This window comes from Notamacropus eugenii, chromosome 4, assembly GCF_028372415.1.
Source record: "Notamacropus eugenii isolate mMacEug1 chromosome 4, mMacEug1.pri_v2, whole genome shotgun sequence".
Lineage (NCBI taxonomy): Eukaryota > Metazoa > Chordata > Mammalia > Diprotodontia > Macropodidae > Notamacropus > Notamacropus eugenii.
In genome coordinates, this window is record NC_092875.1 from 326,599,250 (window position 1) to 326,614,711 (window position 15,462).

The window sequence follows — 15,462 nt, forward strand, 5'->3', positions numbered from 1 at the left end:
GGGTGAGGTAAGACCGAGAGGCTCAAGGTTACAATATTTTTAGAGTGGAATAACTCCATGTAAGGATATAAAACTGTGTAGTACATTAGGGTCTCAATGATTGGATAAAACTTACATAATTCTTCAATGTCTTCATTTCAAAAAGGATTGGTTAGATTTTGTGTCTAGAATGTAAGATCATATTCTCAGCTAATGAGAATAATGGTCAGTGGCGGGGGAGGGACTTGCATTAGGGTCTATATAAATCACTGCCTTTTCTTTGTCTTTGGCTTTTTCCTGCTCCAGGTGAACTGGTACAGGAATTGCTCAATTCTCGAGAATCTAGTAAATAAATCTTTCTGTCATCACTTTGAGAGGCCTTTGAGTAATTAATTTAAGTAGGGATCTGATCCATCCCACACACTAAGAAAAGAATATACATCAGGGCTCTGTAGTACCCAGAGGTGTGAATTTCTTTGGTCATATGTATGTCTTATTACCATCGCATTCTAAGTTTGTGTCCACACTTCCCATGGAGCTTGTGAATCTTTGTGGGAGAATGCTCTCCAGGTTTATGAAGGGAATGTTATGTAGCTATTAGGAGAAAAATCCTGTTCCAGACCTCACCCTTGTCAGTTAAAGACATTCAAAAAATAAGACAAAAAAGGAGTTTATTAGAACCCTAAGGCATCAAGCAATTGGAGTGGAGCCACCAAATCAAAGCTCTGACCTGCTTTTATTGATATTAGTAGAACAATTTACATGTACATTTACATGAACAATATAAATGTAAAATAATCCTGATTGGTACATATTTTAATGAGGAGATAGGAGAAGTGTCATCTTAATTTCTTCCTATTACAGCATCACTGGGAGATGAGATTAGTTTTCAGGCTATGGGAGTAGCCTAAAGGGGACCTCCCCCTTTCCTGTAGCCTGGCTGAGCTCAGTACCCAAAAGCTGAACAAGGTTAAAATATAAGGGTGTTTCAGATTATATTTTGCTCAGTGGCCTGACTTTGCATATAGCTACCATTCTTAATATGCCATTTTAGGGGATCTGACTCAAAAGCTCTTGAAATCCTTGACATTTTTAATCCTCAGATCTTACACTGTGATCTTACACTGAGCTATCCAGTTTTCTAGGACTCAGTTTCCTTTCAAATCACATAAAAGGTTTGGACTCTAAGGTCTCTGAAGGACATGTCACATTTTATTTTTGGAAACTTGTGGGTGCACATTAGACACTCTAGGCCTCAATTTCAGGCTGAGTCCATAGAGGGGTCTCTAGCGAAAATGCTTTTCATTTTCAATGGCCCAGGTTCCACTTGATGGCTGGCTCATATGTGTGTTCATCCTTTGTTGGTGAAGAAGACCATGCCATCAGAGAAATAATGACATGATGTACACTTGACTTTGTTTTGAGTAAGGGATGGTTGTACATGTCACCAGCCTCACTTCTCCCTCCCCCCCCCCCCCCACAGCCATCTGAATCCAGTGACCAGATATTCATCAGGATGACTGGAGATGACCCAGGATAAGGCAATTGGGGTTAAGTGACTTGCCCAAGGTCGCACAGCTAGTAAGTGTCAACTGTCTGAGGTGAGATTTGAACTCAGGTCCTCCTGACTCCTGCACTGGTGTTCTACCCACTACCTAGCTGTCAATGGCTGGCTTAGAATGATTATCAATAGTAACAGTTTCTCTTTCCCTCCCAGCTTCATTTAGTTATTTTTTTTCTTTTGCCCATTAAAAGGGCCATTCCCTGATTACTTCTTAAAGAGGTCTATTCACTCAATGGGTGTTACTTCCCTCTTCTAAGTGAATACCTGAAAAGGCCAAGGTTCCCCACTGCATCCTGGGCTGTCTCCAGTCATCCTGATGAATATTTAGTCACTGGATCCAGATGGCTCAGGAAAAGAAAGTGAGGCTGGTGACCTTGCACAGCCCTCCCTCACTCAAAACAAAGTTCAGTGCAAGTCATGTGATCATTTCTCTGATGTCATGGTCTTCTTCAAAAATGAAGGAGGAAGACAACCTGTGATTTTAGTAAATGCCTTTATTTTTAGGTACTTATATCTATGGGCTAACTGTTAAGGGTAAGTTCATTGGTGGCTCCTAAACTTTAGTTTTGGAAGTACAGACATAAAGGGGGCCCTGCTCTGCAAATCACCTATTGGTGCTGCTTTAGAGAGGTCACTCAGAGGAAATACTGTACTATATTAATGCTGTACTATATATTTTAGGCACAAATCTGCCAGAAAAATTATTTTAAAATTAATTTAACATTATTCTAAATATAAGTATTTTTAGTTAGGTGAAAGAAATGTCCAAATTGATATAGTCCTTCTATTCCTGCAGATATCTCCTTACCCAAAAATAATAATTTGAGATAACATTTATAGGAATCTTGAAGAAAATTTGTCAGAATATGTTAAAATTTTGAGCTAACATTCCAGAACAATAGTGACCAACAATTGTCACTTAATCTTTAACTAGTACTACTTAATTCCTTCCTTGACCTCTCCCTTCAAGAACTGAAAAAATCTCTCCCCTTTGGATCAATATTTTAACACTTTTTGAATAAATAAGGGTACTTGTTTTATAAGGATATTTTATAGCCAGTGGCTTCACAGGATGAGGAAGGTAATTATCTTTAAGATAATTAACAGAAGGTCACTTTGTCCCAAGTTTTGGTTTATACCCTTAGGCCTTTTTGTTCTTGGCCACCTTCCTAAAGGGACAAGTCTGGAAAGGGTTTTTAGACCGCTGACCACTGAAATATGAAACATCTTGAGAAAACAAAATACATATGGGTTGCTTGAGATGTATAATTGTGAGAATAATTCCTTGAATCAGTCTTAAGATATGACTGGGTTTCTGGTCAGCACAACCTAGGTCCTTGATGAATAAAATCATAAGGAAGGCAGTTTTCTCCAGGGCAAATGGGTAATATTAGTACCTCAGCAAAAGCTAGGGTCTTGAGCATAATCCATCTATCTATTTATTTAATTAATTATTGTTGGTTTGTTTTTCTGGAGAGATTTTCCCTGGGTCACAGAGCTATTAAATATCTGAGGTTGGATTTGAACTCAGATCCTCCTGACTCCAGGGCTGGTGCTCTATCCACTGTGCCACATAATCAATTTATTGTGTAGGCTAGCAATAACCAAGAAATTGTGTCTATGACCTCTCTCTCTCTCTCTCTCTCTGTGACCAAAGACCAGGAGTGAGGGCTGACAGGGTCTTTTATTACTTCAGTAGTTTTCTTACTTTCAATTTTATTAATATTTCCTTTGATTTTCAAAATTTCTAATTTTGTATTTAATTGGAGATTGTTAAATGTGTTCTTTTTCAAGCTTTTTTTAGTTGCATGTCCAATTCACTGATTTCCTCTTTCTCTATTTTATTCATGTAAGCATTTTGAGATGCAAAATTTCCCCTAAGAACTGCTTTGGCTATATCCCATAACTTTTGGTATGTTGTCTCATTATTTTCGTTCTCTTTGATGAAATTATTTTTTCTGAGTGAAAAAGAGTCAATGAAGACTTCTCAGTACTTGACAGTAGGCTTCTAGTAGGTAGTTAGGCCTAAGTTTCTATCTCCCAGAAATTATGTGACCTTGAAGAAACTTGAAACTTAACCCAACCTTAAAGGTTATGAGCATTGTGTTAGCTTTACATTGGCTGTTTTACTACTTCCTTACTCCTTATTTCTAAGGTAAGCCAAGTTTAGATTGTGAGCCTGACTCCCAACCAATGGGAGTAATGGCTATCAGGGAAGGTGGGGGATTTCTGCATTTGGATTATATAATCTTTGTTCTTGCCTTCTGCAAGTGCCTCACTCTCTTGATTACATTTCAGAGAGGAGATGCCCTTTCTCGAGAGATCGTAATAAAATCTTGCTGCTTTGCTTCTACCTTGAAAAGTCTCTGATTTTCATTTGAGTCGGTGGTCTCTGACCCATACATTTCTATGATTTGTTGTTTGACCCACCATTCTTTAGGACTAGATTATTTAGTTTCCAATTAATTTATAGTCTATCTTACCATAGCCCTTTATTACATGCAATTTTTATTGCATCATGATCTGAAAAGGATGAATTTAATATTCTTGCCTTATTGCATTTGATTGTGAGGTTTTTATGCTCTAATACAAGGTCAGTTTTTGTGGAGGTGCCGTGTACACTGAGAAAGAGGTATATTCCTTTCTATACTCATTCAGTTTTCTCTAGAAGTCTATTATATCTAACTTTTCTAAAATTCTATTCATCTCCTTAACTTTTTCTTGTTTATTTTATGGTTAGATTTATCTAGTTTTGAGCAGGGGAGGTTGAGGTTCCCTACTAATATAGTTTTACTGTCTTATTTCTTACTTATTAACTTAACTTCTAGAAGCATTTGGATGCTATGCTACTCAGTGCATATATATTTAGTATTGATATGAATTCATTGTCTATGATACCTTTTAGCAAGATATAGTTTCCTTCCTTATCTCTTTTAATTGCAGGTATTTTTGCTTTTGCAAAAGTACATCATCTGAATCTCTTCTGGAAAAGGTAAGGCAGTCTGGTTTGGAAGGTGGGTTGATCTTCAGGTATAGATACTCACACTCCTCTCCAGCAATTAAAGAATGTTAATTGCTTGATGGGTGTCAACCACCTAAACTGGTTCTCTACTAACAGGTAGACTATCAATGGCCTCAGCATTGATTGATGATGATCTGTTGAGAACACTATGGAAGTGTTCAGCCTATCTCTCTAGGATCATGTCCTTATCACTAATCAGTGTGGCTCCATCAGCACTGAGTAGTTGTGATGCACCACAGGTTTTTGGTCCATAAATAGCTTTCAGGGAATCATAAAAGTGCTTTGGATTGTTACTATCAGCATAAAACTGAATTTCATCTGCCTTCTTACTGAGCCAGGAATCCTGCATCTCTCTAAGCTTTGCTTGTACTTTGCTTTTGATGGAATTAAATGTTGCCTTCATAGAGGTGGATAAACTATCCTGCTGGTAAATCCTGTGGAGTTCTCGTTTTTCATTTAGCTGCTTCTGAATTTCCCTATCATTTTCATCAAACCAGTCTTGGTGTAGGTTGAAGTCAATCCTTTCTTTGCTGAACTTCCAACTGAAGAAGAGGTTTTGAGGGTAATTAGGCTCCTTTCATGTGGCTAAGCACCTGGTGCTGATTCTATTCCAGCTGAGATTTACAAGGTAGGAGGACCATTGCTCATACAAAAGGTGACTGAAATTTTCCAGGTTATATGGCAAGAGGAGGTTATCCCCCAGAAGTTCAAGGATGCCTCCATTGTCCATCTTTATAAGGGTAAAGGGAATAGATTGTCCTGCGACAATCACAGGGGGATCTTTCCCTTAGTCATTGCTGATAAAATTCTTCCTAGAGTCCTCCTTAATAAATTAATCTTTCACCTAGAAGATAGTCATATACCTAAGAGCCAGTGTGGCTTCAGAAAGGGCTGAGGAACAGTCGATATGGTGTTTGCTGCCTGACAACTTCAGAAGAAATGCCAGGAGCAGAACAGAGGTCTGTACACAATATTTGTAGATCTGACCAAGGCCTTTGACACTGTTAGTTGTGAGGGCTTATGGAAAATTATGTCAAAATTTGATTGCCCAGAGAAGTTCATCAATATTGTATGTCAATTTCATGATGGCATGTTTGCCTGGGTTCTGGATAATGCACAAAGCTTTTGTGACTTCCCAGTCACCAATGGAGTAAAACAGGGCTGTGTGTTTGCTCCCATGCTTTTTAGCATGATGTTTTCAGCCATGTTGTCAAATGCTTTCAATGAGGATGAACATGGCATCAAGGTCAACTACCATAGTGATGGTAAGTTCTTCAATTTGAAAAGGTTACAAGCCAAGACCAAAGTGGAGGGAGAGTTGGCACGTGATTTTCTGTTTGCAGATGATTGTGCACTCAATGCAGCCTCTGAAGCTGAGATGCAACAAAGTATGGATCAGTTCTCTGCTGCCTGTGCTAATTTTGACCTAATAATTAATACTAAAAAAACACAGGTGTTCCATCAGCCACCACCACACCAAAAAGACAATTTTATGGAGAACTCACATGGGGCAGGTGATCACATGGTGGTCAGGAGAAGTGATACAAGGACACTCTCCAGGTCTCTCTCAAGAACTTGGGATTTGACTGTGCAACATGGGAGACACTGGCACAGCACAGCTCAGCATGGCATGCCCACATCAGAAAGGGTGCTGTGCTCTTTGAGCAAAGCAGAGTTGAGACAGCACAAAGTAAACACAGGATGTTCAAATTTGGGGTATCCACTCCAAATGTTCACCTGGATTATCTGTGCCCAACCTGTGTGGTAGAGCATTCCAAGCTCATATTGGTCTGATCAGCCACTGTCAGACAACTGAAATTTGACTTTATCCTGGTGATGTCATTTTGGTCCTTTTCGAAAAGGGAAGACAACAACAGTATCTCACTCAAAGTAAGATTGTGATAAGACCTTCACCTGAAAGGGCAAGGGTCTCACATTGTATCCTGGGCCATCTCCAGTCTTCCTGATGAATATCAGGCCACTGAACTCAGATGGCTCTGGAGGAGAAAGTGAGGTTGGTGACCTTGTACCGCCCTTCCTCACTCAAATCAACGTCAACTGCAAGTCATGTCATTATCTTGATGTCATAGACCTCTTCAAAACACAATAGATTCCTTAAGAATCTGGTTAATGTGGCAGATTTTTAGAATCACCCTCTATAGGTGTTTTAATAATTGTGGACTTTGGCAGAAAGAAAGCTTGGGTCAAATTCATTCAGGCAGGACCTGTGTCACTATTTTGGGGTCCCAGGACCCCTAACTTCAACATCACAGAATGACAGTAATGTTGACAAAACTTTGTACTGTTGACAAAAACTCTGTAATGTTGACAAAACATTACTACTTCTCATAGACTATTTCTACGGTGGGTACTTTTACTCTAGTTGATGCTATCTCTCTCTTGGGTGGTACTTAGCTACAGAATTCCTGTATAGCTACATAGAAATCTAGCTTTCTCTTTCCCTGGATATGTAGCCAACTTCTGTTCAGTAAGGATTTTAAGACTAGTTATCAGGAAAGTTAAACAACTTGACCAACTCTTGTGGACCTGAGTTATTATACTTCTTTAAGTAGGGACAAAAATAAATTTTACAATTTTATCTTTTTTTTTTATTTAACTTTTAACATTCATTTTCACAAAATTTTGGGTTACAAATTTTCTCCCCTTTTCTCCCCTCCCCCCCCCAAACACCAAGCATTCTAATTGCCCCTGTGACCAATCTACTCTCTCTTCTATCATCCCTCTCTGCCCTTGTCTCCGTCTTCTCTTTTGTCCTGTAGGGCCAGATAGCTTTCTATACCCCTTTACCTGTATTTCTTATTTCCTAGTGGTAAGAACATTACAGTTGATCCTAACACTTTGAGTTCCAACTTCTTTACCTCCCTCCACCTCCACCCCTTCCCTCTGGAAGGCAAGCAATTCAATATCGGCCAAATCTGTGTAGTTTTGCAAATGACTTCCATAATAGTTGTGTTGTATAGGACTAACTATATTTCCCTCCATCCCATCCTGTCCCTCATTACTTCTATTCTCTTTTGATCCTATCCCTCCCCATGAGTGTCGACCTCGAATTGCATTCTCCTCCCCATGCCCTCCCTTATATCATCCCCCCCCACCCTGCTTGTCCCCTTGTCCCCCACTTTCCTGTATTGTGAGATAGGTTTTCCTACCAAAATGAGTGTGCATTTTATTCTTTCCTCTAGTGGAATGTGATGAGAGTAGACTTCATGTTTTTCTCTCACCTCCCCTCTTTATCCCTCCACTAATGAGTCTTTTGCTTGCCTCTTTTGTGAGAGATAATTTGCCCCATTCAATTTCTCCCTTTCTCCTCCCAATATATTTCTCTCTCACTGCTTGATTTCATTTTTTTTTTTAAGATATGATCCCATCCTCTTCAATTCACTCTGTGCACTCTGCCTCTATGTATGTGTGTGTATGTGCATGTGTGTGTGTGTACTCCCACCCAGTACCCAGATACTGAAATGTTTCAAGAGTTACAAATATTGTCTTTCCATGTAGGAATGTAAACAGTTCAACTTTAGTAAGTCCCTTATGACTTCTCTTTGCTGTTCACCTTTTCATGGTTCTCTTCATTCTTGTGTTTGAAAGTCAAATTTTCTTTTCAGCTCTGGTCTTTTCATCAAGAATGCTTGAAAATCTTCTATTTCATTGAAAGACCATTTTTTCCCCTGAAGTATTATACTCAGTTTTGCTGGGTAGGTGATTCTTGGTTTTAGTCCTAGTTCCTTTGACTTCTGGAATATCCTATTCCATGCCCTTCGATCCCTTAATGTAGAAGCTGCTAGATCTTGTGTTATCCTGATTGTATTTCCACAATACTTGAATTGTTTCTTTCTAGCTGCTTGCAATATTTTCTCCTTGACCTGGGGACTCTGGAATTTGGCCACAATGTTCCTAGGAGTTTCTCTTTTTGGATCTCTTTCATGCGGTGTTCTGTGGATTCCTTGAATATTTATTTTGCCCTCTGGTTCTAGAATCTCAGGGCAGTTTTCCTTGATAATTTCATGGAAGATTATGTCTAGGCTCTTCTTTTGATCATGGCTTTCAGGTAGTCCCAAAATTTTTAAATTGTCTCTCCTGAATCTATTTTCCAGGTCAGTTGTTTTTCCAGTGAGATATTTCACATTATCTTCCATTTTTCCATTCTTCTCTCTTTGTTCTGTGATATCATGCTTTCTCACAAAGTCCTTAGCCTCCATCTGTGCCATTCTAATTTTGAAAGAACTATTTTCTTCAGTGAGCTTTTGAATCTCCTTTTCCATTTGGCTAATTTTGCTTTTGAAAGCATTCTTCTCCTCATTGGCTTTTTGAACCTCTTTTGCCAATTGAGTTAGGCTAGTTTTCAAGGTGTTAATTTCTTCAACATTTTTTTGGGTCTCCTTTAGCAGGGAGTTGATCTGCTTTTCATGCTTTTCTTTCATCTTTCTCATTTCTCTTCCCAGTTTTTCCTCCACCTCTCTAACTTGATTTTCAAAATTCTTTTTGAGCTCTTCCATGGCCTGAGCCCATTGGGTGGGCTGGGACACAGAAGCCTTGATTTCTGTGTCTTTGCCTGATGGTAAGCATTGTTCTTCCTCATCAGAAAGGAAGGGAGGAAATGCCTGTTCTCCAAGAAATTAGCCTTCAATAGTCTTATTTCTTTTCCCTTTTCTGGGCATTCTCCCCAGCCAGTGGCTTGACCTCTGAATATTCTCCTCACAACCACCTCACCTCCTGATCCTCCCAGCCAGCGTTTGGGGACTGAGATTCAAATGCTGCTTCCAGCCTTAGGGCTTTTGGCAGGGGCAGGGCTGCTATTTAGTATGAGATTATGTTCAGGTGGTCAGGTCGGGGCAGGGCCACCTCTCAGGCTCAGTTCCCTCAGGGGGTTTATGCACAGACCTTCCACAATGGATTCAGGCTCCCGCCCACTTGGGGAGCCCCGGTCTGCAGCCGCCTCTCAGCTTCTACCTCCCGGGGGGGCCCGAATCATGGGGACACCCCACTCCCCTCTCGACCCACCAAAGAGACTCTCTCACTGACCCCCGTCACCTGTGGGCGGAGGGACTTGTGCCGCCGCTGGAGATCCCGACCCTGAAGCCTGCTCGGGTCTGTTTCTCTTGGTGCTGTGGCCGCAGAAGGTCTGGGCTGGGCTGGGCTCCACGTCTGCAGTGTGACGGACCTTTTGCGAGAGGTTTGGAGGTCCCTCTGTGGGTGGAGGGACCCGTGTGGCCCCTGGAGATCCCGTCCCCGAAGCCCGCTCGGATCTTTTCCTCTCAGTGCTGCGGTCACGGCAGGGCTGCCCTCAGCTCCCAGTCCCGGCGCCCAGTCCGCAGGGCGAAGGACCCCCCGCGAGAGGTTTGCAGGTCCCTCTGGAACAGAAATCTCCCTCGCTCCAATGTTCCGTGGCCTCTGGGTGCAGAATTCGCCGTGAGTTACTCCCCTGTAGCCATTCTGTGGGTTGTGGGTTCGGAGCTATGTGTATGTGCGTCTTTCTACTCCACCATCTTGGCTCCGCCCCTCCAATTTTATCTTTTTGATATTTATTCTTCATTTCTAGAACATCTTTAATTGGAGAAACACCAATAAGTTAGCTGACTGAACTTGGTGATATGTTGTGATCAATCAGTTGGTGAGTGAGTTGAATGGGGAGAGGGGAGTTCAGGTTGTGAGGAGGAAATGCCATTGATCAAACTGAATGAATTTTATAAACCCTGCAGCACCAGAAGCTTGGGGAAGATTGCAGATTCAGTTCATTTACTTACCAGGTTTAGAGATCAATACCATATTTATTATCTCATAGAAAGTTTGGTAAAAAGATGTTTTAATTTTTTTTAAAAGAGATAGTGTGATATTGGATAGAGAACAGACCTCAGAGTCAGGAAGACCCAGATTAAGATCTTGTGTCTCATATATACTGGCTTTGTGACCTTGGGCAAGTCACTTAACTTCTCTGGGAAGCTCTCTTAGATTGTAAACTGCCCAGAGCATCCTAATTTACTTTGATAGAAAAAGTTGCTCATCAGAAGCTCCCTATGTGGAGGAAATCACAGGTCTAATCCCTATTCCCGTTTACTTTTTATAGCATAAGAATTATTTGTTCTTTGAATGTTTGATAGAATTTATTTGTGAATCTTTCTAGCAATGATATCTTTTTTACATGACAGTATATTCATGGTTTGTTCAATTTATTCTTTCTGATATTGGCTTATTTAGATTAATTCTTCTTTTGTCAGCTGTAAGATATATTTTATAAATATTAGTCCATTTTTTAATATTCTGTTTTGTTAACTTATAGGTGTATATAACTGTCTATGGTAATTTTCCATCAATTGTGATATTCCCTTTCTGATTTGTTAATTTGATTTTTTTCTTTAATCTTTTTGACTAAATTTGTTAGTGGTTTATCAATTTTACTGGAATGTAAGAAATCAAAGCAAAAGATGTCAGAACCTTTCAGACAGGCTTGAAAAAGGATTCAGAGTAAATGTATTATTTGATAACTATTAATTTTTTTGTTTTACTTTGTTAAATGCTAAAGATTTAAATCAGCTTATTTCTTATCATATATGTTTATTTGATCATTTTTGTTGATGTTGTTAAGTTTAAGATAAAAATATTTTTGTCTCCTTAGAAAATGAGGTTTAGTTTATTTTTTCAGTTCTATTTTTTATCTTGTTAATTTCTCTTTTAATTCTGTCAACTTCTTGTATTGTATTTGTATTCAGTGTACAAATTTTTTCACTTTCCAATTTTGTAAACTATGAACTCAGCTCATTAATTTTTTCTTTTCTATTAATATAAGTATTCTGGTGTATAAAATTTTCCCTGGATATTGCTTTGTCTACGTCCCATAAATCTTGAAATCTTGTATTTCTGTTTACTCAGTATATGGTATGAGGTTTATTGGGGATCCACGATGGATTGAATCCTTCCAACCCACTTCGTGAAATTATAGGATATAAGGGACAAGTAAGAAAGATAATGAATTGTTAAGGTTTTGCCCCTTTTCTACTTGGGGTAGACATGTTTGCACCTTTTAAAGGGTTACTCCTTTCATATTTTGAGTTTATACCTCATAAAGGATGTTAAACCTTTGAGTTCACAGACTGAGTGGCCTTTTAAAGAATATAAAAGAAGCAAAACATGTACAGTTGAAATCATATTGCTTGCTTCCTCAGTAGATATGGAGAAGAGCTAAAAAAAATGATTAATTAAAAAAAAATAAAGGAAGTAAGGGACGAAGGTTCCATTCACTACTAGTAAATGAATGGTGAAGAAGTATTACTCCTTTAGGAAATCTGAAGACTCTTCCTCCACCAGTTTGATAGAATTAATAGGACATCTAGCCATTGGCTGGTTGAAGGCCACATTCTTATTGGCCTTACCTAACCCTGTAGCCAAGGGAATTATCTATGGTAGTCAGTCATAAGAATGATTTCCTGCAGTTTCCAAGGAGGTCATTGCCTGGTAAGAGAACCAGTTAGGGAGGAAGAACCCAACTCTTTAGAGGGAATCACTGTTCACCTTTTTTATCTTACACTTCTTCAGAGTAAAGTGGTGTTAAAGGTGGAAGGGGATAGGAGAACAGCCAAAAGCCAGTAAAGAGAAGTCCCAGGGAGTCTAGCTGCAGAGTCAAATTGAGGAATTGGCCCAGGAAGCTGAGTGGAACAATCTACCCAGTAGAGACAGTATGAGGACCTTAAGAAAAAGACTACACAGTCCTACAGCATCAGAAGTTTGAGTTATAGGCTGTGTGTGCATTTACCTGCCATTTATCATATTCTATCTGTGTATCCACTCTTCCTACTGATGCTGTGAGAGGTTTATGGAGGTAATGTTTTATTATTATTGCTCATACTATGCACTGAGGTTAACCAGAATACTGGTGGAACTAGAGAGGCATGAATTAACTTCCCACATTTTCATAGCACAAGTTAAAGCTACTTTAAGTGAGGAAGCAGCAGTATAGACCTGGTGCCATTGGGTTAATTTTGCTCCAATACAAACTTCTGAGACCCTACTATGTAAAAAGCAGTGTTTTAGGACTTTAGTGGGATGTTCCTGAGATCCCAGAGAAACGCCTTGTCAACTGCATTGAACCTCCAACTTTTATCTTTATCTTTTTGAATGTCATTTTCATCATTTGGGGAACTACTTATTATGCTATTTGAATATATTTTTTATTAAATGGATTATTTCTTTGAACTCTTAAAGTTCTGAGTGATCCACTGGAATCTGGTTCAATGGCTTTTCTTTGAAAGAGCTGTAGAGGTTAAGAGAGTAGTAGTCTCTTGATCTTCACTTAGCAGTAATGAGGGAAGTGACATTTGGACAGTGATGACAACAGCGAGATAATGAGTGTAGCGCTGATAATGCTGGGAGTAACAAGATAATGGGAAAACAATGTCATCTTGGCACTGACTCTGCTGGTGACATTCATACCCAGAAAATTGGCAAACATGACAAAAACTGGAAATGGCCAAGGGTAAAGGGGTTCCAGAAAGACAAACATGTTAATAATTAATATTGATGGGAGTGGATACACAAATTGTTCCAATCATTTTGGAAAGTTCTATGGAATTATGTTGGAAAAGTGACTAAAAGATTTCTACCCTTTGACCCAGAGATCCTGCTGCTAGGCATATGTTCCAAGAAAGTCAAAGACAGAAAAGTTCCATATACAACAAAATATCTGTTTTTTTTATACTAGAACTAGAAATAAAGTAGATGTCCATTGATTGGGGAATGGCTAAGAAAATTATGGCACATGAATGTAGAAGATTATTGTTTGTATCTTAAGAAACCACAAATATGAAGAATTAAGTGAAAAAAAGATTTACATGAACTGATACAGAGAAGCAAGCAGAAGGAAGTAAATAATAAGACTAGATCTCTTCTTAGCACAATGCCTGGCACATAGTAAGTGCTTAGTAAACACATATTTCCTTCCTCCCTTCTGTAATATTAATGGGATTTATGTTAATGGGAATTAAAGATCTTCTCTGTCTATTAATAGGCTTCCCTTGGAGTCCATTGGGGAAGAAACTTGTTTAGAGGGAAAGTTTGCTTATGAGGAGGTTTGCTTGACTGAAGGCTTTCACATCTTTTGTTAATTAGGCACTGAAGCAAGAGGGTTGTGATGCCTTCTGACTTTGAAAAATGTATATATACTCTGAGGTGAGGGTTTGCTTTGGGGCTTACTCTTTGAAAGAAGGTTCATTTGCCAGATGAGACTCTGGGTAGCTTAGGGAGCCCTCTGGCTTTGAAAACCCAGATGTTGGTGCTTCTCTCTCTGGTAACTATGTATGTATGTGTGTATGTATGCATGTAGGTATATATATATATGGTCAGGCAGCTAGGTCTGTCTGTTGATCTGTGATGTATGTATTGCTTATGGTCAGTTAGAAGCCCTGTCTGTTGGTCTTTATTTCTCCACTTGTATTTTCTCTGTTGGTGAATGTAATTAAAGTAGATCATTGTTTTTAAGTTGCTTTCCTTAGAAAAGCAGATCTAAGAACCTGTGCCAGCAGGTCATCCTGGATGTGTCATGGTACTTGCTGTTATACCTTCCTCCCTCCCTCCCCCTCTCCTTTCCTTCCTTCCTTTCTTCCTTCCTTCCTTCCGTCCTTCTACTTCCTTCCCTTCTAGCTAATATCATCATTATAACATTCATGTACCACAGTTTGTTTAGCCATTCTCTGGCTGATGGGCATCTACTTTATTTCTAGTTCTTTGCTACCACAGAAAGTGCTGCTATAGACATTTGAGTATATATTATATGGGAATTTTCTTCTTATCAATAACCTTCTTGAGGCATATACCACAATATATAATAACAGAATTCATTTAGAGAAAGAAAAGATCTAGAATATTAATGGAAATTATGAAGAAAAAGAGGTTGGAATGAAAGCGAAATAGCACTTCTAGATATCAAACTATATTATAAAGCAAGAGTCACCAAAATCATTTAATACTGGTTAATAAATAAATAAGTGGGTCAATGAAACAGACTGATAAGGAAGAATCAAAAATCAAGGTACACCAGTGTGTAATTAATCCCTAAACATAAATTACTTAAGACCTCCCTATTTGATAAGAACTGCGGGGAAAACTGGAAAGTAGCCTGGCAAAAATTTGCCTTAGACCAGCATCTTATGCCAAATTCCACAGATATGTGAGCTGAATATTAAAGATCATATCATAAAAAGAGAAATAGATTGTATACTTTTCATAGCTGTAAGTAGAAGTATTTTTAATTAAACAAGTTATAGAGGAAATTCTAGACTATAGATAATTTTGCTTATATGAAATTTGAAAAACTTTTGCACAAAGAAAATTAACACATATAGGATAAGAAGGAAAGTGGTCAAATAGAAAAAAAAAATCTTTGCACCAAATTTCTTAGGTAAAGATTTCATATCCAAAACAGTTAACAGTGCTCTATGACCAAAAAGCCATTTCCCAGTAGATAAGGGACCAAAAGATATGAGGGAAAGTTTTCAGAAGACCTGCAAACTATTAATAACAACCCATATGAAAGACCCCATACTCCACATCACTAATAAGCAAAAAGCAAATCAAAACAATCCTGAGATTTCACCTCATGACCAGTTAATGGGCAAAGATGACAAGAGACAGAAATAGTCAGTCGAAACGATTATGAGATAGTAGAAACACTACTGCATTGTTAACAAAGCCATTTAGTTGGAAAGCAATTTAGAATTATGCCATCTGATGCAGGGATTCTTCTACTAGACATAAGACAGGGGTATTTTTATCTGAACACTGTACTCCAAATATAGTCTAAGCAGGGCAGAATATTGGACTGACAATGGCCCATCTTGTAAATCACACCACGTTTCTAATACTGAAGGTTAAGATGAAAATAGGTTTT

At 38.8% G+C, this 15,462-nt stretch overlaps 2 protein-coding genes across 6 annotated transcripts in view; one reads left to right on the plus strand and one right to left on the minus strand.

The window, feature by feature from the left end:
- The window catches only part of KATNAL2 (katanin catalytic subunit A1 like 2), a 187,362-nt gene that overhangs the window by 160,914 nt on the left and 10,986 nt on the right, over positions 1 to 15,462 (minus strand). The gene's annotated exons all lie outside the window — the stretch shown is intronic.
- The window catches only part of PIAS2 (protein inhibitor of activated STAT 2), a 135,560-nt gene that overhangs the window by 28,862 nt on the left and 91,236 nt on the right, over positions 1 to 15,462 (plus strand). The gene's annotated exons all lie outside the window — the stretch shown is intronic.